Source organism: Culex pipiens, chromosome 2 (genome assembly GCF_016801865.2).
Source record: "Culex pipiens pallens isolate TS chromosome 2, TS_CPP_V2, whole genome shotgun sequence".
Taxonomy (NCBI): Eukaryota; Metazoa; Arthropoda; class Insecta; order Diptera; family Culicidae; genus Culex; species Culex pipiens.
The window spans coordinates 71620015-71644416 of NC_068938.1; the positions used below are offsets into that span (position 1 = coordinate 71620015).

Here is a 24402-nt window from a genome sequence, read left to right on the forward strand (position 1 = left end):
CCGCCCGTGGACGGACGGATCGGACGAAGGCATGCCCCTCTGGGCTGTGCGGGGACTGGACACTCGTAAAGTGAAGCAGTGAAGCGGATTTTTGCTTGGCTGGCAGTCAGCAGATAAGGGCTCGTAATGTGTAGTAAAATGTAGTAGTCGACATAATCCTCCCGGTGGTAACTGGAGCGGAACTGTGAATTACTACACCGGAACGAAATGACACGGTTGCAGCAAGGGGGGGAAAATTCATTGGTCGGATTAAGGGTAAGGGAATTTTTGATTTGTGGTAAATATTCAATCAACTGAAAATTATACGAAAAGGGCAAATCTAACTGTTTAGAAATAAATAGAAACGCATCATAGAAAATAAAAAACGAAACAGATGTCAAAAAAAACAAAAAACAGACCCTTAAACCAAAAACTTACATCTCAAAACAAGTCAAAACAGAAACAAACATCTTAAGAGCGAGTCCACAAACAGGGCATACTCCTTTGTTAGGGAAGTCGTATGGACCTCACCGATCTGCCTGAAATTTTCAGGAATTGTTATGACATATTCCTCAGTCATTTTCCTTGATAAAATTAATAATATCAATTAAAGAAAAAGTAACTATTTTTCGTCTTAAACTGCCTTACCGAAACCATTCTAAGCATTTAATGGTAGTCCCAGATGTTTTCTAGAAGCTACTTTTTCAGCCTTTTTGATGCTTTTAGAATTTTGAAATTTAATTTAATTTGGACTTAGTTACAGACTTTTTGCCTTTCTTACTAAAGAAAGGTATAGGTTTTACTTTATGGCTGGACGTCATTTTCATCTTCGTAAATAAGACGATACAGCATGAATATTAATCGGAAAAATCGCCAAAAAATCACAATGCATCGATTTTCGATGCTTCGACGCTTCGTCGCCAGGTTGTCAAGTTTAGCTTCGAATACTGGCGCGAGAATGCTGGCGCATATATGTTTTGGCTCGACTTATACTCGTTTGTAGAAGCTTGTCTACCGATGTTTCCTTCAACATGTAAGATTGAGGTTTTGCAGCGCGACTGTGTTTCAAATGTAGGTGGCGCCAAAATGAGGTTACTTGCCAAAAATCGTATTCCTTTCTGCTGGAATGAAATAAACAATTATATAGTTGATAACAGATGAGTTAACGTATATTCAACAATTTTTATTGATGTTTGACAGACTTTCTAGCCAAATAGTCCAAATTACAATCTTTTTCTAAATTTACAGTTTTCTCATAGAAAAATCAAACAAATATTGGAAAGTTGTATACCAAATTGTCGGAAATAATTTTTCTCATCAGAATCCGGTATAAGTTCTATAAAAATATTGATTATGAAGGAAAAAGCACATTTTTTTCAAAAAATTATAGGTTTACGCTATTTGTTCATAGGTGGCGACATGTGTCGTTAAACTTTGATGCAAATTCTCTGTATCGCAGCTTTTCGGTTTCTTTTGCTCTGTCCGTTTTTTGCATAACTGTCCAATGTTTATGCAAAAACTTTTATGACATAGGACATTCATCCGGGTACAAACAATTTGTTTCCCGTGTGCTCTTTAAATCGCCTTTAAGTAGGCTTCATTTCTCGTGTCGTTTTATTGAACAGAGTTCATTGGATTCCAATAGGAGCTTTCGAAGCTTCTAAGCTTTATACCGTTTTCAAAGTTTTCAATGCTCGCGACGCCAATGGCTATCTACCTGAGGTATTGCGATTGAGTGTGTAGTGGTGCGGTTGTAAAAATAGCTATCTCTTACTCACTCACTTTCGTAGATGCTGAATGTCAAGCTTCCCACTGTGCGGTTAACTCGGTTTTGCTTTGCGCCTGCTTTGTTCGGTTTTTGGGCTCGTACCAAAACCGCGGTGTGCGTCGTCACTTGCGCATTGGAAGCTTGCCATGCTTGCGTTTGTCATAAACGCTTGTTTGATTAAGAATTTGTACGATTAAAAATATTCTATTGGTGAAAATTGCGTTTTCAATTTCTTTTAGAAAACACATCATTAATAATACCTTGCTTTTATCATAAGATTTTTTGAATTGAAAGAAGTTATATTCTTTAGTAAGAAAGGCTCTATCTCACCCCTGGTGGGATTAAATCGGTTTTTTTTATATTTGGCTAAGATGCAATTTATATATTTAAAAATTTCAGGCGGATTGGTGAGGTCGATGCGAGATGGGTATGCGGGGATGGGTATCAGACGTAGCAAAAGAATCAAACGTTAAAACTAGAAACAGACGTCTTAACTAAAATTGAAATGGGAAAATTAAGACTTGAAGCTTAAAAAGTTGAAACACTTAATTTTTTTAAAATTTAATTCAAAACAAACGTCTTAAAGTAACACAAAAACAGGGCATCAAAAAATACACAGTCATCTGACATTTAAAATACAGACCTCTTAGTTAATAGATTAAATTATTTCAAACCAGAAATAGACGTAACAAAAATCAAAAAATCACGGAATTTTAAACAAAATCAGACGTTCAAAAACAAATTATAATAGCCTATACAATAGGATGACTCGAGATGGTCGATTTTTCAGAACATGTTTTTTTCGGATGTTTTTAAGCCCCTATACAACTCCCTGAAATTTGGGAGCGATTGGTTGGATCCACACTGTACGCATTGCATTTCAATTTTGTATGGGAATTAGTATGGAAAAACCGTCTTTTTTACATTTTGATTATTATAATTTTTATTTTCCAGTAAATTTTTCAAACCAACGCAATAGCGTTAAAATTAAGAAAATTCCCTAAAACTTTCCAGAAGAAAGTATTATGCCATCTTGCTCCTGTCAAAAGATACAGCGTGCTCAAAACTGGAATAAAATGGAATTTCCGAGCAAAACACATTTCAGGACGCTGTATCTTTTGACATGAGCAAGATAGCACCAAACTTTCTTCGTGAAAGCTTTAGGGAATTTTCTCAATTGTAACGCTACTGTGTTGGTTTGAAATCTTTAGTGGAAAATAAAAATGATAGGGGGGCTTTCCATACTAATTCCCATACAAATTGAAATGCAATGCGCAAAGTGTTGACGCAACTAATTGCTTTCAAATTTTAGGAGGTTGTTTTGAGGCCTAAAAGGCATCAAAAGAACTTTGTTCTATTGATTTTTGATTTGATCATTTTTTAATTTTCCGTGTAACGACGAGCCATTCTAATATATAATCAAACAAATCAAGCGTGATTTTTCAAAACGTCCATCAAATGTGCATCGGAAATCACTTGTAGTTTTCAAAAACTACTCTGGAAATATTCAAAGTAGCAACGTTAAAAATACTTTATGTCTTTGATAGAAGCCAAATTTGAAAAGGCAGAACCTAGAAGTCATAAAGAAGACAGTGATAGAAGTCAGAAGTTAGAAGCTTAAAGTCAGAAGACACAATCCAAAAGTCATTAGAGACATTAAAGAACGAAGTCAAAATAAGCTTGAAGCCAGAAAAGAAGACGAAGAAAATATCTTCCGCTTCAAACTAAGGCAGAAAACGTTAGAAGCCTGAAACGAAAACGAAAATCAGAAACAGAAAATATTAGAAATAAGTCAGAAGCGAGAATGTATAAGCCAAAATGCAGAAGTCAGAAGCCAAAAGTCAGAAGACAAAAGACAAAAGTCAGAATAGAGACAGAAGATAGAAGTCAGAATCCAGAAGCTAAATGTCCGAAGACAGAATCCAGATGTCAATAAGCAGAAGGCATCCAAAGCCAAATGTCAGAAGTCCGAAAAAAGAAGACAGGTGATAGAAGTCAGAAGCATAACAGTCAGACAACAGAACCCCAAAGTGGAGCAGGCAAAAGGCACCAGAAGCCAGACGTCAGAAGAAGCCGGATGTCAGAAAAGAAGAGATTGGGAAAACGATTTTCAGTTCAAACTAAGCCAGAAAACGTCAGAAGCCATTAGAATTAAACATTAGAATAAAAATTCAGAAGCTAACAGGCAGAAATCAGATGCCAGAAGCCAAGAGTCAAAAGCCAGCAGTCAATATAAGAAGTCAGAAGAAAGAAGTCAGACTCCAAAAGCTGAAGGTCAGAAGACAGCATCTAGATGTCAGTTGGAAGAAGGCACCAGAAGCCAGAAGTCAGAAGAAGCCAGAAAAGAAGGCGAGGAAAATGACATTCATTTTAAACTAAGCCAGAAAAAGCCAGAAGCCAGAAAACAAGAATGAAAATTGAAAATGAGACAATGAGAAATTGAAATAAAAACTAAATGCCAGAAGTTAAAAGCTTAAAGTCAGAAAGCAGAAGGCAGAAAACAAAATAGAAGCCAGAAACTAGATGTCAGATGACAAAATCCGGAAGTCAGATGCCAAAAAAGAAGACGGAGGCGAGAATCGAGAACATAGATGCTAGACAGCAGAATATAGAAGTCAGAAGCTAATTGACAAAATCCAGAAGACAAAAGAGGGCAATCAGAAAACAGAGGAAAAAAATCATCTAAAATCAAGACAGATGCTAGAAGCCATAAGCAAGAAGATAGAACCCATAATTCTGAAGTCAGAAAGCAGAAAAAAAGAAAATACCTAATTAGGTTGCAGAAACAAAAAGCCTTAAGCCAGCAAGCCAGAAACAATAAGACAAAATCAAGAAGACAGAAGTCAGTAGCAATGCACCAAAAGGCAGGAGCCAGAATTCAGACGTCAGAAGATAAAAGACATGAGCCAAAAGCAAAAGATAAAGAATGCAAACAGAAGATGGAGAATAGTAAAATTGGGTTCAAACTAAGCTAGAAGTCAGAAGACAGAAAGCTAGAGAAAGCAAACAGAAAACGTAAGAAAATTACATTTATTTCAAACTAAACCAATAGCAGAAGGTAGAATCAAGAAGCAAGAAGCAAGAAGACAAAAGCCAGGAGTCAGATGTCAGAAGTCCAAAAAATTGTGAACCAGAAGTTAGAAGACAGTGGAAAAAGAAAAAAAAATGACACTGATTTTAAGCTAAGCCAGAAGCCAGTTGGTAGAAGCCAGAAGTTAGAAGAAAAGCACCAGAAGCCAGAAGTCAAAAGAAATAAGACATAAGCCAGAAGACAGACGAAAGCAAACAGAAAATGGATGGAAATAAAATTCATTTCAAACTAAGCAAACCAATCCATGAACTTCAGGTAGGTACTTGAATAGAAAATGTGGACAAGATCGAGTTTCAACAACGAATTTGTCTTCAAATTCAATCAAACCAGATTCGCTTAGAGACGCCAATATCGTCCCTGTTAGTAAGCAAAATATATCCCGGATATGCCCGGAAGTGCTTATCCCATGATTTGCTCAAAATATGCAAAGAAAACTATTGAATTTGCTATCACTCCCCGGCACAGGAACCAACGTGCTTGATGAAGACTTCAGCCGCCTCTCCCCATCGTCCGCTGATACAAGCTCAAATTATTCAAATCCTTCTACGGGTACGGGTGTTTGTTTGTCCCTTTTCACCCCAACCCCTCCACTTCGCCTTATTCCGTCCAAAACAGTAAATCTGTTTTCTCAAACTGACTGATGATTCCGCCACGGCTGCTTCTGGCACGATGTTTTGGGGGGGGCCAGGTTCAACAAGTTTCACCCCGGCAAAGTTCCGGCCGCCGTCGGGCAAATGTTGTGCTCTCCGGAATGCCTGTCCCCCTTTTAGGAGCGGCGGCGGTGGCCTAATTTGCATTTTGCTACCTGTCATCGTGTGGCAAATTTGGACCCTTCGGAAAAGCGGAGGCTTTGAGAGGGGTTTTTTTTCCTTGTTGCAGGAATGTTTTTCAATGTAACCGACCTTCGCGAGGGTGACATGGGGTGCGCGGGGGGTTCTGGGTGAAAGGTCTTTGCCGGGGGTTGAAATCTCCGGTCACGGTGTCGTGTTGTAGACGGATTTGTCGCGGAATTAAGTAGTACTGACGTTGCTTTTTTTTCGATGTTCAAAAACAAGTTTTTGCTTTGTCATCATGTGCAAACCATTGTTTTTGAGTTTTTTAGTACTAAACAATCTTTTAAGTAAAGAGAATTTCAATACTTCGTCACATTTGGTAAGTAACATTTCAAAGATCTAAAAACTTATTGCTATATTGAATTGATTGCCCCTGGTGGGTATGCAATCCTAAAGCACCATCTAAAAGCATATTATTCGTGCACAACGATGTGTGTCCTGCCTAAGGAAAAGGCTTTCAATAAAGCGATCGTGTCTAGGATAATAGTTTGTTTAAAAAGGATTACTTATGATTATTGTGAAAATAAAAATAAAACTGACTGAAAAACGCAAAGCCCAAAGGTTCAATTCACACACCACGTAGCATCTTTCGGCGATTTTCCATTTTTTCCCTGCTACCTCAATTGTGGATGTTGACATTCATGACTCTGAGTAAACCCACAGTCGGGACACCAACCAGCAAGGTTGGGAATCGTAAAGAGTATAGGAACAAAAGTTGAGCTCACAATTGTGTAATCTAGCTTAGAACGACTTCTCTAGTACAGACTTCAGTGAATATATTTTTGTTATTATCCGTAGAGATTCTGATGAATGCCATCTACCTTAAAAAGTTCAGCGTCTCAGTATCAAGTCATCCTTGCATTGTCTATACCTATCATTTGCAGTCTTCTTACACCGTTTTGAGAACTGATGGCTTTTAAGGCTGTTAAAACCTGTAAATTTCATTTTGCTGGTTTGGTCAACTCAATTGATAAGTGATTTGATCGATACTTAACAAACCCCTTCTTCGTTCTACTTTTACAAAGCAGCTTTAAGTTTCATCATAGTTTCGGTCTTTCTAACTCAGGAACGGCTTTTTGTTGTATGACATCTGATAAGTTGTTGTTATATCTCTCGGTAATTGAAAAGGAGAAGTCCTGCCGTGAATACTTTTCGAAAACCTTGAGGATGGTTCAATCCACGACGGTGGTATCGTGTTTTAACAAAGGAGCGGTCATCTCCTGTTTTTAATTTGAAAGGAACTTACTCTTGGGTGTCCTAACCGCGCTTCGATCAAACGTGTCATTTTTGGTGTTGTATTTGTGGTAATGGATCTTGACCGATGGATCTTGTTCTCAGCTTTTTTACCTTTCGCCTTTTGTTTGATACGTATATTCGAATCTTCTTTTTCGACAGTTTCACTACGGATTGTTCGCAGACACATGCACACGGCTGCATGCCGAGTCTTCATTCATATTAAAGTCCTTCAATTTGCTTTGGAACTGCCACTGGTCGGTTGAGCCTGGAATGCAACTTATCGAAAAGGGTACAGCAGGCAGCGTTCAGATCCGGACTCAAAATTCTTGAGCCGCAACCAATGACGGAGTAATATGGCGGAACAATACCGGAAGTTAACATAGTATTACGATTGATTTAAAACAAAAAATTTAACTCCTGCCTGGCAATAGCCATCCTATCACATTTTATTAGAAACCGTTTTAATTTATCTTTATGTCGATGATTGACGAAAAAGAGAGCATCATCAAGTAAGGCTAGTATCTTAGTTTATGACTCGTCTGTCGTCTGCTGTGTGCTATCTTGTAGCATAGACCATTTTAGTCGAAAATGAGTTAATGATGACGTTTTGCAATACTTAACAAACACTACAAGATGCTATAACCCGATTTTGGGAACTCGCTTCCGTTTCCCGGATATCGCAATATGATCGTGCACACTTAAGCACGGTTGGGTTGTCAGATCTTCAATCTTTTGAACTCATTGCAAAGGTCTTTTGATCACCTAATCAACGACAGGTCGCATGATATATCCAGATAACGTTTACATCAAATTATCTGAGATCCGGCCTATAAAAAGTGCGTAAATAACACTTAAGTGCTCATAACTTTTGATAGGGTTGTCAGATCTGCAATCTATTGAACTCATTGGAAAGGTCTTTCGATTACGACAAGTCGCATGATTGATCCGGACAACGTTTTGATCGAAATATATGAGATCCGGCCTCTAAAAAGTTCATAAATAACACTTAAGTGCTTATAACGTTTGATAGGGTTGTCAGATCTTCAATGTTTTTTACTCGTACCTTTCTAGAAATGTATAACATAACGGGTTTTCTTACCAAATCCACTCTTTTTACAAATCCGGACTTTTATTATAATGGATTTATAAGCACAACTTTTGAAGTACTTTACATAACTTCATAATATTACCGAGGGTCTTGTAGGCAGACATGCATCCGCTCTAACTCCTCTTTTAGAAGAACTTGTTTGGCACTTCACGTAGAAGATACCCAGCATGTTGTGCCAGTGATTAGAATACGCTAATTACGCTTGTCTTCAAGGCTCTCGAAGACCCTGAGAGATTTTTTTGAAACCCAACTGAGATATAGGTTAAGAACTCTTAATTGCACTCAAAGAGCTTTTAAGAAGTTCTTCTTGAGAGCTTAAGAGAACATTTACATGAAAATATAGCTAAAATCGTGTTTTCCAATGAACCAATGTTTTCTACACATTATTCAAGCCAAAAACAAGAGATTTTTACCTAGCAACAAGCATAACATTGCTTTAAACGAAAATGCCATCTAGAACAAGCTGAGTGCCGTTAGAAAGAGCTCATAGTGCCGATGCATGTCTGCTTGTAGGACCTAAAGACGAATCGAATGGGACCAGAATGGTCCAAATCGGTTCAGCCAGTCTGGAGATGATAGAATGCAGTTTTTCGGTGCACGGATTCACAAACATACACCCGCACAGACAATTGCTCATTAGTTGATTCTGAATCGAATCTATATGTGAAGGTTGGTCTAGGTGTCGAATTAGGAAATTCATTTTTCGAGTGGTTTTATAGCCTTTCCTCAATCAGGTGAGGAAAGCAAAAAAAATGAGATAATATATCGATCTATCCACGGTTTATGGCAACACAAAATCAAAAGTCCAATCAGCTGACATTTACTTCTCTAGTACAGACTTCATGATATAGCGTTTGCATTACTTCCTTCAATCTGAACGAATATAGACGAATCCGATCAAATATAGACATCTAACGAAATTAGATCTGCATTGCAACGTCTTCTCTAGTTGTGTTATGCAGTCTTCTCGCATTGTTTTGAGAGCTGATAGCTTGTTAGGCTGATAAAATACCAAACTATATACTGGTTTGGTCAACTCAACAGAAAAGTGGTCCTCCGTTACTAAACCCCTTCTTCGTTCTACTTTTACAATCCAGCCTTATGTTCCTCGTACTCACTTGGTTCTGGTCTATAGGAATGTTAAATCTGAAACTTTGTTGTAACTGACTATGAGCCTGGCCATTTACACTTTTTGAAACCATTGGTATTTAAACAATGCTGATTCATATTGGGATGGCATTCGCATATTCTTCGTTTTGTTTTCAAGTATTCATCTCCTTGTTTAAATTCAACGGAGCTTGCTTTCGGTTGTCCAATCCACACTTCCGTTTGTTCGTCATGCGCCATGCCATTACGACATGCGTTTCATCCTTTTGCTGCTGCTGCTCTTCCACCGCCGCTCCGAGTGCTACCCGCACTCCCGGTGTTCCGGTTCTACCGGGACACGCAGAATGTCGGCAGGCTTTTTTTAGCTTTAGCAGATCCAGGTTGTCGGCTTCGGATTGCCTCCAGGACATTTTCTCCAAGTCCAGTGGATTGTTAAACGTTAAATGATCTTTCTTCATGACCCTTGACAATTGCAATAGTCGGGATTTTCACCGAAACATTGTTCTCAACATTTCACTCTTCCTTTTCTGTTTGGTACGTTTATTGACTGTGGTTTGTTCTTAGACGCATGTAGCTCAGTCTTTGCTTTTTGTTATCTCCGTTGAAACTGTCACATCGTTAATGGTCGTTTGAGTCTAAAATGGAACAACTCGAAATGGGTGCAGCTATCAACGAACCACCAGCTTTAAGATCAGGACTCCGGACTCTTAAACCGTAACCAATGATGTAGTGATCTGGCGGATCGAATCCGACAGTTAAATTTGCCTGATCACGCCTTCTGTCGCATGGGGAAGTAAATGTTGGCCCCGGTCTCGGTGGAGTCGCTGATAGCCAATTGGACTCACAATCCAAAGGTGGTCAGTTTGAATCCCGGGGTGGATCAAAGCTAAGGTGTAAAAAAGGTTTGTACTCAACCATCAAGCCATCGAACACCTAGCTTCGAGTAGTAATCTCGCATTGCTGCCAAGGCAATGCTGTAGAGGAAACAATATGATTTTGATTTTGACAATTTGATAAAGAAATAACAACTATTTTAATAAAATGAAAATTATTCCCAATCTCTTACTTTCCTGCTCTTCAGCAACAACGAACGACTTAACCCCATTCGTTTGCTGTTGCCCTGTCATACTCAGTAACAATCGCTCCCCGGCTGTGAATCGTGCCGTGAGCAACACGATAAAGTTTTAATAAATTTATTTAGCAATTAGTGCCATCAAAGCAATATCCGCAAAACCCCTAAAACTCGGCTTACCCCCCGTCATGTGCGCTGTCTTTCCTCGTTGACATCCCTCCCCCACATGCTCCACGGTCTATACAAGCCAGATGACACATGTCGCCATTTTGAATTTTCTTTGTGCTAAAATTTAGTGCTCATTTAGTGCTATTTAGTGCCCTATACCCCACATTTAGTGCCCTTATAGTTTCCATACAAATTGCCATACAAAATTTGAAATACAAGCCAGATGACACATGTCGCCATTTTGAATTTTCTTTGTGCTAAAATTTAGTGCTCATTTAGTGCTATTTAGTGCCCTATACCCCACATTTAGTGCCCTTATATTTTCCATACAAATCGCCATACAAAAATTTGAAATACAAGCCAGATGACACATGTCGCCATTTTGAATTTTTCTGTGTGCTAAAATTTAGTGCTCATTTAGTGCTATTTAGTGCCCTATATCCCACATTTAGTGCCCTTATAAATTCCATACAAATTGCCATACAAAATATGAAATACAAGCCAGATGACACATGTCGCCATTTTGAATTTTCTTTGTGCTAAAATTTAGTGCTCATTTAGTGCTATTTAGTGCCCTATACCCCACATTTAGTGCCCTTATATTTTCCATACAAATTGCCATACAAAATTTGAAATACAAGCCAGATGACACATGTCGCCATTTTGAATTTTCTTTGTGCTAAAATTTAGTGCTCATTTAGTGCTATTTAGTGCCCTATACCCCACATTTAGTGCCCTTATAGTTTCCATACAAATTGCCATACAAAATTTGAAATACAAGCCAGATGACACATGTCGCCATTTTGAATTTTTCTTTGTGCTAAAATTTAGTGCTAATTTAGTGCTATTTAGTGCCCTAGACCCCACATTTAGTGCCCTCATAGTTTCCATACAAATCGCCATACAAAGTTCAAAAGTCAAATTTCAGATGTCGCCATTTTGAATGTTTTTCAGTGCTAAAATTTAGTGCTCATTTAGTGCTATTTAGTGCCCTATACCCCACATTTAGTGCCCTCATAGTTTCCATACAAATCGCAATACAAATTTCAACAGTCAAATTTCAGATGTCGCCATTTTGAATGTTTTTCAGTGCTAAAATTTAGTGCACATTTAGTGCTATTTGATGCCCTCTTCCCCACATTTAGTGCCCTCATAGTTTCCATACAAATCGCCATACAAAGTTTAAAAGTCAAATTTCAGATGTCGCCATTTTGAATGTTTTTCAGTGCTAAAATTTAGTGCACATTTAGTGCTATTTAGTGCCTTATACCCCACATTTAGTGCCCTCATTGTTTCCATACAAATCGCCATACAAAGTTTAAAAGTCAGATTTCAGATGTCGCCATTTTGAATGTTTTTCAGTGCTAAAATTTAGTGCTCATTTAGTGCTATTTAGTGCCCTATACCCCACATTTAGTGCCCTCATAGTTTCCATACAAATCGCAATACAAATTTCAACAGTCAAATTTCAGATGTCGCCATTTTGAATGTTTTTCAGTGCTAAAATTTAGTGCTCATTTAGTGCTATTTAGTGCCCTATACCACACATTTAGTGCCCTCATATTTTCCATACAAATCGCCATACAATGTTCAAAAGTCATACTTCAGATGTCGCCATTTTGAATGTTTTTCAAAGCTAAAATTTAGTGCTCATTTAGTGCTATTTAGTGCCCTAGACCTCACATTTAGTGCCCTCATAGTTTCCATACAAATCGCCATACAAAGTTCAAAAGTCATACTTCAGATGTCGCCATTTTGAATGTTTTTCAGTGCTCATTTAGTGCTATTTAGTGCCCTATACCCCACATTTAGTGCCCTCATAGTTTCCATACAAATCGCCATACAAAGTTTAAAAGTCAAATTTCAGATGTCGCCATTTTGAATGTTTTTCAGTGCTAAAATTTAGTGCTCATTTAGTGCTATTTAGTGCCCTATACCCCACATTTAGTGCCCTCATTGTTTCCATACAAATCGCCATACAAAGTTCAAAAGTAAGATTTCACATGTCGCCATTTTAAATGTTTTTCAGTGCTAAAATTCAGTGCTAAAATTTAGTGCTCATTTAGTGCTATTTAGTGCCCTATACCCCACATTTAGTGCCCTCATAGTTTCCATACAAATCGCCATACAAAGTTTAAAAGTCAAATTTCAGATGTCGCCATTTTGAATGTTTTTCAGTGCTAAAATTTAGTGCTCATTTAGTGCTATTTAGTGCCCTATACTCCACATTTAGTGCCCTCATTGTTTCCATACAAATCGCCATACAAAGTTCAAAAGTAAGATTTCACATATCGCCATTTTAAATGTTTTTCAGTGCTAAAATTCAGTGCTAAAATTTAGTGCTCATTTAGTGCTATTTAGTGCCGTATACCCCACATTTAGTGCCCTCATTGTTTCCATACAAATCGCCATACAAAGTTCAAAAGTCAGATTTCAGATGTCGCCATTTTGAATGTTTTTCAGTGCTAAAATTTAGTGCTCATTTAGTGCTATTTAGTGCCCTATACTCCACATTTAGTGCCCTCATAGTTTCCATACAAATCGCCATACAAAGTTCAAAAGTAAGATTTCACATGTCGCCATTTTGAATGTTTTTCAGTGCTAAAATTCAGTGCTAAAATTTAGTGCTCATTTAGTGCTATTTAGTGCCCTATACCCCACATTTAGTGCCCTCATAGTTTCCATACAAATCGCCATACAATGTTTAAAAGTCAAATTTCAGATGTCGCCATTTTGAATGTTTTTCAGTGCTCATTTAGTGCTATTTAGTGCCCTATACCCCACATTTAGTGCCCTCATATTTTCCATACAAATCGCCATACAAAGTTCAAAAGTCATACTTCAGATGTCGCCATTTTGAATGTTTTTCAAAGCTAAAATTTAGTGCTCATTTAGTGCTATTTAGTGCCCTAGACCCCACATTTAGTGCCCTCATAGTTTCCATACAAATCGCCATACAAAGTTCAAAAGTCAGATTTCAGATGTCGCCATTTTGAATGTTTTTCAGTGCTAAAATTTAGTGCTCTCTTAGTGCTATTTAGTGCCCTATACCCCACATTTAGTGCCCTCATAGTTTCCATACAAATCGCCATACAAAGTTTAAAAGTCAAATTTCAGATGTCGCCATTTTGAATGTTTTTCAGTGCTAAAATTTAGTGCTCATTTAGTGCTATTTAGTGCCCTATACCCCACATTTAGTGCCCTCATTGTTTCCATACAAATCGCCATACAAAGTTCAAAAGTAAGATTTTACATGCCGCCATTTTGAATGTTTTTCAGTGCTAAAATTCAGTGCTAAAATTTAGTGCTCATTTAGTGCTATTTAGTGCCCTATACCCCACATTTAGTGCCCTCATAGTTTCCATACAAATCGCCATACAAAGTTCAAAAGTCAAATTTCAGATGTCGCCATTTTGAATGTTTTTCAGTGCTCATTTAGTGCTATTTAGTGCCCTATACCCCACATTTAGTGCCCTCATAGTTTCCGTACAAATCGCCATACAAAGTTCAAAAGTCAGATTTCAAATGTCGCCATTTTGAATGTTTTTCCGTGCTAAAATTTAGTGCTCATTTAGTGCTATTTAGTGCCCTATACCCCACATTTAGTGCCCTCATAGTTTCCATACAAATCGCCATACAAAGTTCAAAAGTCAGATTTCAGATGTCGCCATTTTGAATGTTGTTCCATGCTAAAATTTAGTGCTCATTTAGTGCTCATTTAGTGCTATTTAGTGCCCTATACCCCACATTTAGTGCCCTCATAGTTTCCGTACAAATTGCCATACAAAGTTCAAAAGTCAGATTTCAAATGTCGCCATTTTGAATGTTTTTCCGTGCTAAAATTTAGTGCTCATTTAGTGCTATTTAGTGCCCTATACCCCACATTTAGTGCCCTCATAGTTTCCATACAAATAGCCATACAAAGTTCAAAAGTCAGATTTCAGATGTCGCCATTTTGAATGTTTTTCCGTGCTAAAATTTAGTGCGTCGCGTTAATTAACGACGTTAATTAACGTACTCCGTCCACGTTCACGTTAAGATCAACGTAGGCTTCGTTCGCTTTCACGTTATTTTTAACGATTAACGGAGTTGTTAACGTTGATTAACGTTTAACAGCACTGGTATCTTCGAAACGATAACAAGTACGTGATGCGTGTTGCGATCTGTAAACCGTTCCGAATATGTGGGATGACTGGGCCCCGAGGAGGTGGAAATAACTCAAGAATAACAAATGTTGATACGATTTAATAACTCATAATAAAACGTGAAGATCAATACCTCAGATTAGCTGTTATTAGAGGGTGACGATTTTCGAGATTTTCAATTTCCCGGGAATCGAGAGTTGAATTTGGCCATTTCCCGGGAATTCCCAGGACCCGGGAGTTTTTTTTCCTGTGCCCAAAGTGCCAAAAAATTAAAAAGAAAAGTAATAAATATGTTTCTTTTCAATGAATTCAGTTACAATTCATTCATACTTATTCGATGAAACGTTAATTTAAGTAGCCTCATTATTTTGAGGAACTATATCAACCTTTTGAATTTTGAATACGGTCAGTTATAGTATTTTGAGTAGAAATTAAAGGGAAATCGCATTAAAATGCGTAGGAAATGTTCAAAGTTTCAATGTTTTAACTCTAAACGGTAACTGTTTATGGTTTTAAATGAATCTATGACATTTCCCCGAAACCCACATTCCCGAAAAGACATTTCCCCGAATGCCACATCTCCGAAAAGACACTTTCCCGAAATGCCATTTACCCGAAAATCATTTCCCCGAAAATCATTTCCCCGAACAATCCATTTCCCCGAATGGCCATATCCCCGAATGGCGACTTCCCCTAAAAACCATTTTCCCGAATGGCCACTTCCCCTAATTTTCCACATCCCCGAAAATCATTTTCCCGAATGATCATATCCTCGAACGACCATTTTCCCGAACGCCACTTCCCCGAACCCGGTCAGGCGGGTATGCCCGTTGCCCAGAACCGCGCGCGCGGTTCTGGACAACGGGCATACCCGCCTGACCGGGTGCGGGGAAGTGGCGATCAATGAAGTATCATGTTCACAATTGAACGTTCATAAATTCCGAGTTTTTTACGAGCGTTTTATTCCAGCTTCACTTAAATTTTGAATATTTTCCAACTTTCAAAAAGAACTGACTTCGCCGAATCCAACAAAAACTCCGACTATGACAAATGATGTAGAGAAGGAGAACATCTTGAGCAGGTACATATTTCTAATGAACAAATCTAAATAGCTGCGTGCCGCTCAATACATTTGCCTATTTTTCTCATTTCGTCGCAGTCCAGCTAACTTGTCGTACGTAGATTTGGGCCAAATTGAATTAAGAAAGCCATTTTGTGCAGCTCACAATGCCTCATCTTTTGACCTACATAGATACCCAAAATTCGATTTCAATTCTGAGATATTCAATAAAAACCGAAAAATGTCGTCTCGTGCTAACTTGACACACTCTGAAAATTGCTGTAAGTGCGACAACTGGCCAAAGAGGTTTCAGATTAGAATGCGATTGACACACGTACATGTCCGACTACCGTGAACGTTTGTAATTATAACTCGGGACCTCAGCAACCAAATTCAAACAAATTTCAGGACAATGCACAGAATGGTCAACCAAATAAAAAGTGTTTGTTATTGTTTGCTCTATTTTTCGTTTATTAAAGGTCAAACACTAACACGCTTTTTTCTCAGAACGTCAAAAAGGGACAAATGACAAGATAGCACGACAGCGTCGATTTGATACATTGATCATTTCGCTTTTTTGCATTTAGTTGAAAATCAAAATACAGTCCAGACTCGGTTATCCAAAGGCTTTGTCAAAAGTTCACTTCGGGTAATAACCCCTAAACTACTTTAAAGTGATTTAGTAATTTTAAACCCAAAATGGCGGTGATGAAATATTAAAAAAAAGAATTTTGTAATTCAATAATCAACTATTTAGATTTAACAAAAAAGTTAAACAAAATCTAGAAAAAACTGATTCCTACGCTTCGAGTCGTCGCTTAAAGATATCGTTGCTGTGCAATCCTTACCACGTGGATACCGTTTTGGAAATGTGCTTTGCTGAAAATTGCCCATACAAAAAATCTTTTTTATTAAACGTGGATGATCTCAAAACCCCGCTTTCTCTAAGTTTCCGCGTGGTTTATGAATGGCCTTCTACGGTTATTTTTTTTCATATTTAAAAACACACGTAGGAGAAATTAATATTAAGGTCATACTTTTGTAAAAATATCCCTAAAAAACAATTTAGTTTATATCTAAGTTAATATCATTCGGGAAAATGCAACTTTCGGTGAAATAACCATTCGGGTATATGTAAATTCGGGAAAACGACAATTCGGTAAAATGGCCATTCAGGTAAATGACATTCGGGGATATGGAATTTTCGGGAAAATGATTTTCGGGGATGTGGAAATTTCGGGAAAATGATTTTCGGGGAAATGGCACTTTCGGAGAAATGATTTTCGGGAATGTGGAATTTTTGGGGAAATGATTTTCGGGGATATGGGATTCGGGAAAGTGGGATTCGGGAATAAGGGATAAAACCTTTTAAATTGTACTTACATGTAGCAGAATTATATAAAGCGATTTACGGGACTGACTTAGCCGGATTAAGCTTAAGTCAAGTGACTTAAGTACATTGTGTATACATAAATATAAAAAAAAAACTCCTGCATTAGGCAATTTCAAGCCAAGGAAAACTAGATTGCACAAAACTAATATAATATGGGGTGACTTTGAGCCAAGGGGTGACATTGTACCAACAAATGACTATAGATTGGTTTGATAAGCTTTTTTTAAACTTGATTTATTTGTTGTTGTCAACTGTAAATATTCATTGAAGAAATATTTACATTTATCAGGATAACCCGAATGTTCACAACAAAACTAGATTATGAGGATTGCTATGCTATGCTCGAGAAAAGATACGGAAATTGAACTTGACTTGAAAAAGCTTTTATCTCTAAGAAATAATTAAAAGAATAATATTTGAAACAAAACATTAGATTTCATTTCTGGGTTGTAACTAGGGCGTCCAATTTTCCCGGGTATTAAATTTCCCGGGAAACGGGAAAAATATTTTAGGAATCCCGGGAATTCCCGGGATCCCGGGAAATTTTTGAATCAGTAATAAAATCTATGTTTCATTATATTTGTGTTATGTTTTCAAGCTCAAAATCATAGAATTAGCTTAATAATATCAAATGGTGATAATCCTCACTTCAATCTAAACAAAGCCCGAGCAGACGGAAATAACGTGGGAATAACATTTTTTGATATTTGAAAATACTAGGCCAATAACAATTTATGTTATTTATAAAAAGTTTTGTTATTCGCCGTTATGATTTTTTTTGTTATTGGATTTTTATTGTAATAACAGACTTATAACATTTTTAGTTATTCTTCGAACAAATCTTTGTTATTCTTTTTTGTTATTTTAACAACTAATCCGATCATCCCAATAACAGTTAGAGTTATTGTTCCATAACAAAAAATGTTATTCCCATATTGTTTTGGCTTTCAACCAATATCATACCAATAACAAATTTTGTTATGATAACATAAACTGTTATTAAACTCTTATGCAAAAATGGATTTTTCAAGAAGATTCCATAACATTTTTTGTTATTTTAACAGTATTTGTTATTGAAATGCCATAAATTTAGTTATTACCGTCTGCCCGGGAGACGACAGTTTTAAAATAGCCTAAAAGAAATTATTTTTTTTTGTCTTTTTGTGTTTAGGATTTTACATCAACGACTATTTTTAATTCCAGTATGATTTTTTTTATTTGCGAATCAAATTACATAATTCTTGAGTTTTTTTTTTTGAAAATGTCCAATAAGTTTTTGTCTTCTATATGTTTATAGGACCTATTCAAAAAAAACTCTGGAATTCTTTTATATATTTTTTACTTTTATATATATTTTTATATGACATGACAAAAAAGCCTAAAAAAATATTTTATATCTAAAAAACAAGAAACGACAATAAATAAAATGATACCAGTCAATGTAAAATTTAAGATAAGTTTTGAATTCATTGTTTTATATAAAACATATTTTACAAATTACCGGCCCTGATGCCGGTGTTTGATTATAAATAATTTGATATGAGATTGTTTTTTTTTTAATTTAAAATTGAAAATATACGTAAATATATCCAGTCTTTAAAAAAAATAAAATAAAAAAGAAAAAAATTAAAGCGCTAGGCATTTTGCGGACCTGTTAATTAAAATTATAATATTTTTTTCCTAAAATGCCAATTTAATGCTGAGATTTGCTGAACACAAATTTTAATTCATTTTATTGTTCTACTATTTTCACAACCAAATCTGAATTTCCAGACCAAAATTTGTCCCGGGAATTCCCGGGACAAATTATAGAAAATCCCGGGATTCGGGAATTTCCGGTTTTGGAAAATCCCGGGATTTTTGTCCCGGGAATTCCCGGGATGGACGCATTAGTTGTAACTGCTAAATATGTTTTAAGTAAATTTTGCGGACCACACTATTTGGCTTCTCTCAATAAGAGTTTTTGGGGTTTTTGTCAAGTTAAAGTTAACACTTTCTGAATAAGAAGATTAGAGAAGCATTGGTGGCAGTGCGTGGCCGAATGGTTACGCTATCCGCTTTGTAAGCGGATGATTCTGGGTTGGATTCCCATCTGCTCCAACCTTCCATCGGATGAGGAAGTAAAATGTCGGTCCCGGCCTTGGTTGTTAGGCCGTTAAGTCATTCCAGGTGTAGGAGTCGTCTCCATGCCATAAGTACAAATAACACAGCAAACCAAGCCTACTCCGATGAAATCGCTGGCGGCGGTTGGACTCGCAATCCAAAGGTCGTCAGTTCAAACACATGGGTGGAAGGTTCCTTCGAGTAGAAAGAGGTTTGGGTGCTCTCCCCATTCAATCCTTCGGACTCCTTGGTTCGAGCAGAAACTTGCAATAGAGACCACAAAAGACCCGGGGGTCGTTAATGTGGATGGTTTGATTTTTGGTTTATTATAACTTGAACATTTTGAATTATTCAATTGTTTTTCTGAATAGTTCATAAAATTTTGCTTCAATATTTAAAAGTTCAAAATTTCCCGGGAGTTTCGATCGAATTTTCCGGGAATCAAGAGGTCCAAAATGGTCGATTTCCCGGGAATTTTTTCCCGGGAATTCCCGCTCGTCACCCTCTAGCTGTTATAATAACTCAGATAATAACAGAAAAATCGTACTGAAAATAACTGACAATATTATATTTTTTTTTTCAATAACATGATTTTGTTACTGAAATGGTATTCTCTCTGTTATTCCCACTTCCCGATGCACTATGCAAATTTTGTGATGAAACATACGAAATGTGTTTGACAAAAACCTAATACTAATTTCTGTTCAGAAACTCATGCCGTACATATTGCCAAAAAAAGGTCATGAAAATATGATTGCTTTGAAAAGTTCCATAACAAATGCTTTTAAAAAATGCAAAAAAAAATTGTAAATCTTTCAAAATATTAACATAAACATAGTTATTTGTTGATAAATCTCCATTACTCGAGTGTCCCAATACTCCCAATCCCAAATAGGCATCCTTGACTGATTTGAAAAAAAAATGTGATACGTAATTTTGGTATCTTTTTAGTATAACAGTATTTTATCAAATTCTTCCAAATTGCGAAGCCTTTCGTTGAAAACTGAAAATTACAAACAGGGTTTCCGGGTCAAAATTTGAATAATCTGGCAAGGCATTGATTAAAAATCTGGATAAATCTGGCAGACAAAAATTTAACAGTTCTGAATGGTGAAGGGAAGGGAGGAAACAAGTTAATTCGAAAGTTTGTAGAATTCAAATGGTTCGGCCTCAAAACTGTTGCATTTGCATTTTCTGTATGAAAAACACTAACTATTTTATTTTATTTTCAAATAAATTCGTTCATTTTTTTTGAAAAAGATGTTCAAAATTGGCATAAAGTGGAAATCCTGGCAAAAACTGTCAGTATCTGGCACTGCAAAGGGTGAATCTTTAATCTGGCATTCCCAGATTTATCTGACAACCTGATTACAAACTTGATTTTTAAAATTATTGATACAGCTTCTAAAGAGATGACTTGAAATTGTGGAAAAAATAAAAGTCAGGATACACAATTTTTGTATTATTTTGGTGTTACAATATTTTATCAAATTCCTCTGAAACTATGGGCAAGTTTTGACGAATTTAGCGCTAAAATGACATGCCAAAAATAGTGAAGATGATTTTTAAAATGATTGATTTACTAATAAGAAAATTTGTAAAATCGATGAAATTTCTTTATGTCAGGACAACCAAATACTTTGATTAACGAGACAATTGATAGTTTTATAGAATGTTTGGTAACCTTGAATTCAGTTTCATTTTAATAAAATTTATTTTTCAATCTAGTTATTATTTTTTTTTGAGGCTTCAAGAACTTAACATGCATTCGATGTGACGAAGAATATAACTAAGAACAATATGGAATCATCAGGTGAGTTGATTTTGTTGCATATGGAGCATTGCATAAGTTCATCTGCTGCGCTGAAAAATGGCATGAAAATACCAAATTTTTGTATTACTTTTTCAAATAACAGCGACCAAAACGTGCCCTTGGTTGCCTTGGATGGTAAAATACCATGAAATAATACCAAAAATCATGTATGTGGGAGACCACACGAATACGAAAATCTGATATTTCAAGGGCGTGGGATTCCTAAAAAATTAAAGCACGGCATTTAGGTATTCAAGCAATGTCCAGAATACCAAAACTTGCTGGCTTTTGGGTCCAATCGAAAACAATATTTTTACTTCTGACTTGCCCGACATGCCCTCAGGATGTCAGAAATCACTTTTTGCTCATGATACAGCATCTCCGACAAAGGTAGACAAAGGTAGCCTTCGTGTCATCACAAGAAGACTGCAAAAAATCTTGGATATTTTCATTTTTTTTTTTGAAAAAAATGGAAAATTACTCCAAATGCTGCAAAATCTTAACTTATTATTTTCCCTCACAAACCATCACATTATAAACATGAATGAGGTAATTTTAAGGTGATTTTTTTTATTTAAATAAGACAAGATTTCATCCATTTATAAAGAGGAATTCTAGACTTTGTCTCAAGAATAAACTGTTAATTTATAAACAAATTTTCAGACCTGCCATGCTTTATGCTGTGCCGAACTGAACAAGCTGTTGCTTAACCAAGAAGAAAAAACTTCAGAGGATTCAGAAAAAATATCTGCGCAAGGGGTGTACATACTTTTTTTTAATATTTTCATCAAAAAAAAATGTACAAAAATAGAGACATGTAATTTCAGGGAAAAGGTGGTCATAAAAATGCCATTTTCGAAAAAAAAACATTTTTCAAAAAAACGTAACTCCACGGCATCGAAGATCGTATGCAAACATGAAATGCGGTTTTGGAGGTCGCGGGATCAAAGAGCCTATGTCTGAAAATATGTATATTGGATTCTTCGGACAATTTAACATAGCATATCTCAAATTGAAGAAGTTTCATTAACGACACAATCTCATGAACCCTCTCCCACTTGTAAAACCTCCTTCCCCCCATAGCGTAACGTACTTTATGGATGACGACGACAAATTGTTAAAACATAAGTTTTTCAATTGGCATTAAAACAACAAACTGTTGCAAATTTATGATTCATTTATGTTTTCAGCTAACTTTAACAACAAACGATCCTGTTCTTATCGCAATGGAAAGTACGGCCCTTGTGTATGAAGCAGTGGCAGACGGTCTGGAAAGGCAATTAGCCTACGATGTAGTTGAAAAGAAGTATGTTTTATCTATTTGTCTTACTGTTTTCGACAATGTTATATGTAAATTATAAAAAAAATAATGCTTTCTATACAATTAAAAAAATATTTTAATAAATCCCGAGCAGACGGAAATAACTTTGGAGGCCAATAACATTTTATGTTATTGGCAACAAGTTTTGTTATTCATCGTTTAACGTAAGTTTTCTTTAAATTTTTCTTACTCTTGTTAGTGGCTTAGTTAAAGAAAGAATTGTTCCAAAATGGATTATGATGCAACACACAGCTGAAAGAATTGTTGGTGATATAATTCAGTAACAAAACATGTTATTCCCAAGTTATTATCGTCTGTTTTTGTAGTACTTAGATTATTTTCAGATGAAAAAAAACCTTTATGATATTTGTCATTTTTGTCATCTGAAACTAAGAGTTTAGCTCTTAGCTGATTATAGTTGTTTTTCAATTATAACCAGTATACCAAATAGTATTCGAAACTTTTTTGTCGAACACAGGAAGGCATAAAAACCTAATTATGGAAAATTATTTAATTTTAATCATTTTTCAGACAGCTGATAGACATTTCGGTTACGGAAATATTATCAACGTACGATAAATATAAACATAAAATCGAAGATCTGTTCTCCAAGCACAAAGAAACATATGATAGTTTCTTGAGACCAAGTGCTAAGAAAGCCAACTGCGAACCTCAAGACTTAGTAGAAGATGACAGCGATACAGACACTGACAATGAAGAAGAAGTAGATGCTAAGCTGCCTAATTGGGAAATCATCGAAAATGTAGTAACAGAAAATCAAAAAGAAATGATGGCAAGATATCTTGAAAAACAACTCGTTGTTGATCCGTTGTCAGAAGCTGGAAAGGTAAACTTTCCTTTTTTTTTGTTACTTTTTGGTTAAAATTTTGATATCTACACAAAATTTATATTTTCAGTATACGAACCTCATTTGTGACGTGTTAATAATGGAATGGGCACTTTGCATATTCATTGAACGATATGAATACACCTCGAGAAAAAAGGCACTGAGACATTTGAAAAAGCAAAGCCGGATCATTATTATGCAGTTTAAGTATGAGTCGCCTCCCGCAAAAAAAGGGCCCTAAGAAAAAATCTCGGAAAAACAAGAAGCGATAAATCAAATCAGTATGTGTTTTAACTATAAATGATGTACAAAAATACATGAAAAGTAAATAAAACGTTGTGTGCTACAACTGACTTGACACGACTCAAGTTCTTGGAACCAGCATTTCAATTTAATATGAGAAAAACTTATTTTATGACTCTATCCATATCTCCCCTACATTTATCGATAAAATCTACATCTATCTCCCCCACATTTATCGATACAATTTCAATAAGCTTTGAAATTAATTTAATTGCCTCCAATATCTATCATATCATCATCGCTATTTTTGAAAAGATCAGATTATTCGCTCTACAGCAGTGTTTCTTAACCTTTTTCGTTCCATTCTCCCCTTGGCTAATTTTTATGAACTTCATTCCCCCCTCAAACGCGGGCAAACTTTAATCAAATTTCATAATTTAAGATTTAATGTTTATCATAAGACTGAAGTTTCAATTAACGTGAAGACTTCCATCATTGCCATGATTTTTAGTTCAAAGATATACATTTTGCGTCTCTATCAATATTTTGAAATAGGACGTCAATGATTGTACCACAAAATTTTATCAATTTTGAAACACATTTGATTTAGACCAAAAAAACTTTCAGTAGCTTCAAGAAGGCAACAACAGCATGTGCTGTACATGCTGATTCATTTTGGTGCAGAAATTCGTTAAATTGAATTCTATACAGAGCATTTCAGAGTGCATAGCATAGCATAGCATAACGGGTCTGCACCACGCTGTAGGGGGTGCCACAATGGGCAATTCAATATTCTTAGACAATTTGATTGCTGCCCGGTACAACCAAAAATATCTGAGAAAGTAAATTTCCACACTGTGCTCCAAGGCTACGCCCATACAGTCCCGTGGGGATTTGGGGGGGGATGGTTTTGTTGTTCACTAGTGGCAAAAGTGCAGGGAACCCATGCGACTTTTAAAAGTCTATACAGAGCATTTCAGAGTGATGATTAAATTTCTTCAAAAATGATCAACGGCTTCACCTTAAGAAAAAAAAATACAAAAATCATGCAAAACATATAAATATGCAGTTTGTGAAATAATCAACAAAATGTAGTCCAAAATTGTTAAAAATTT

General features: G+C 36.2%; 1 protein-coding gene and 1 long non-coding RNA gene across 2 annotated transcripts in view; one reads left to right on the top strand and one right to left on the bottom strand.

The window, feature by feature from the left end:
* Positions 1-24402, bottom strand: part of LOC120422401 (uncharacterized) — a 726749-nt gene that overhangs the window by 228438 nt on the left and 473909 nt on the right. The window lies entirely within an intron of this gene.
* On the top strand, positions 21993-23398 carry LOC120422426 (uncharacterized). Its single transcript, XR_005606131.2, has 3 exons — positions 21993-22182; positions 22729-23044; positions 23115-23398. It is a non-coding gene; the product is annotated as an uncharacterized LOC120422426 (long non-coding RNA).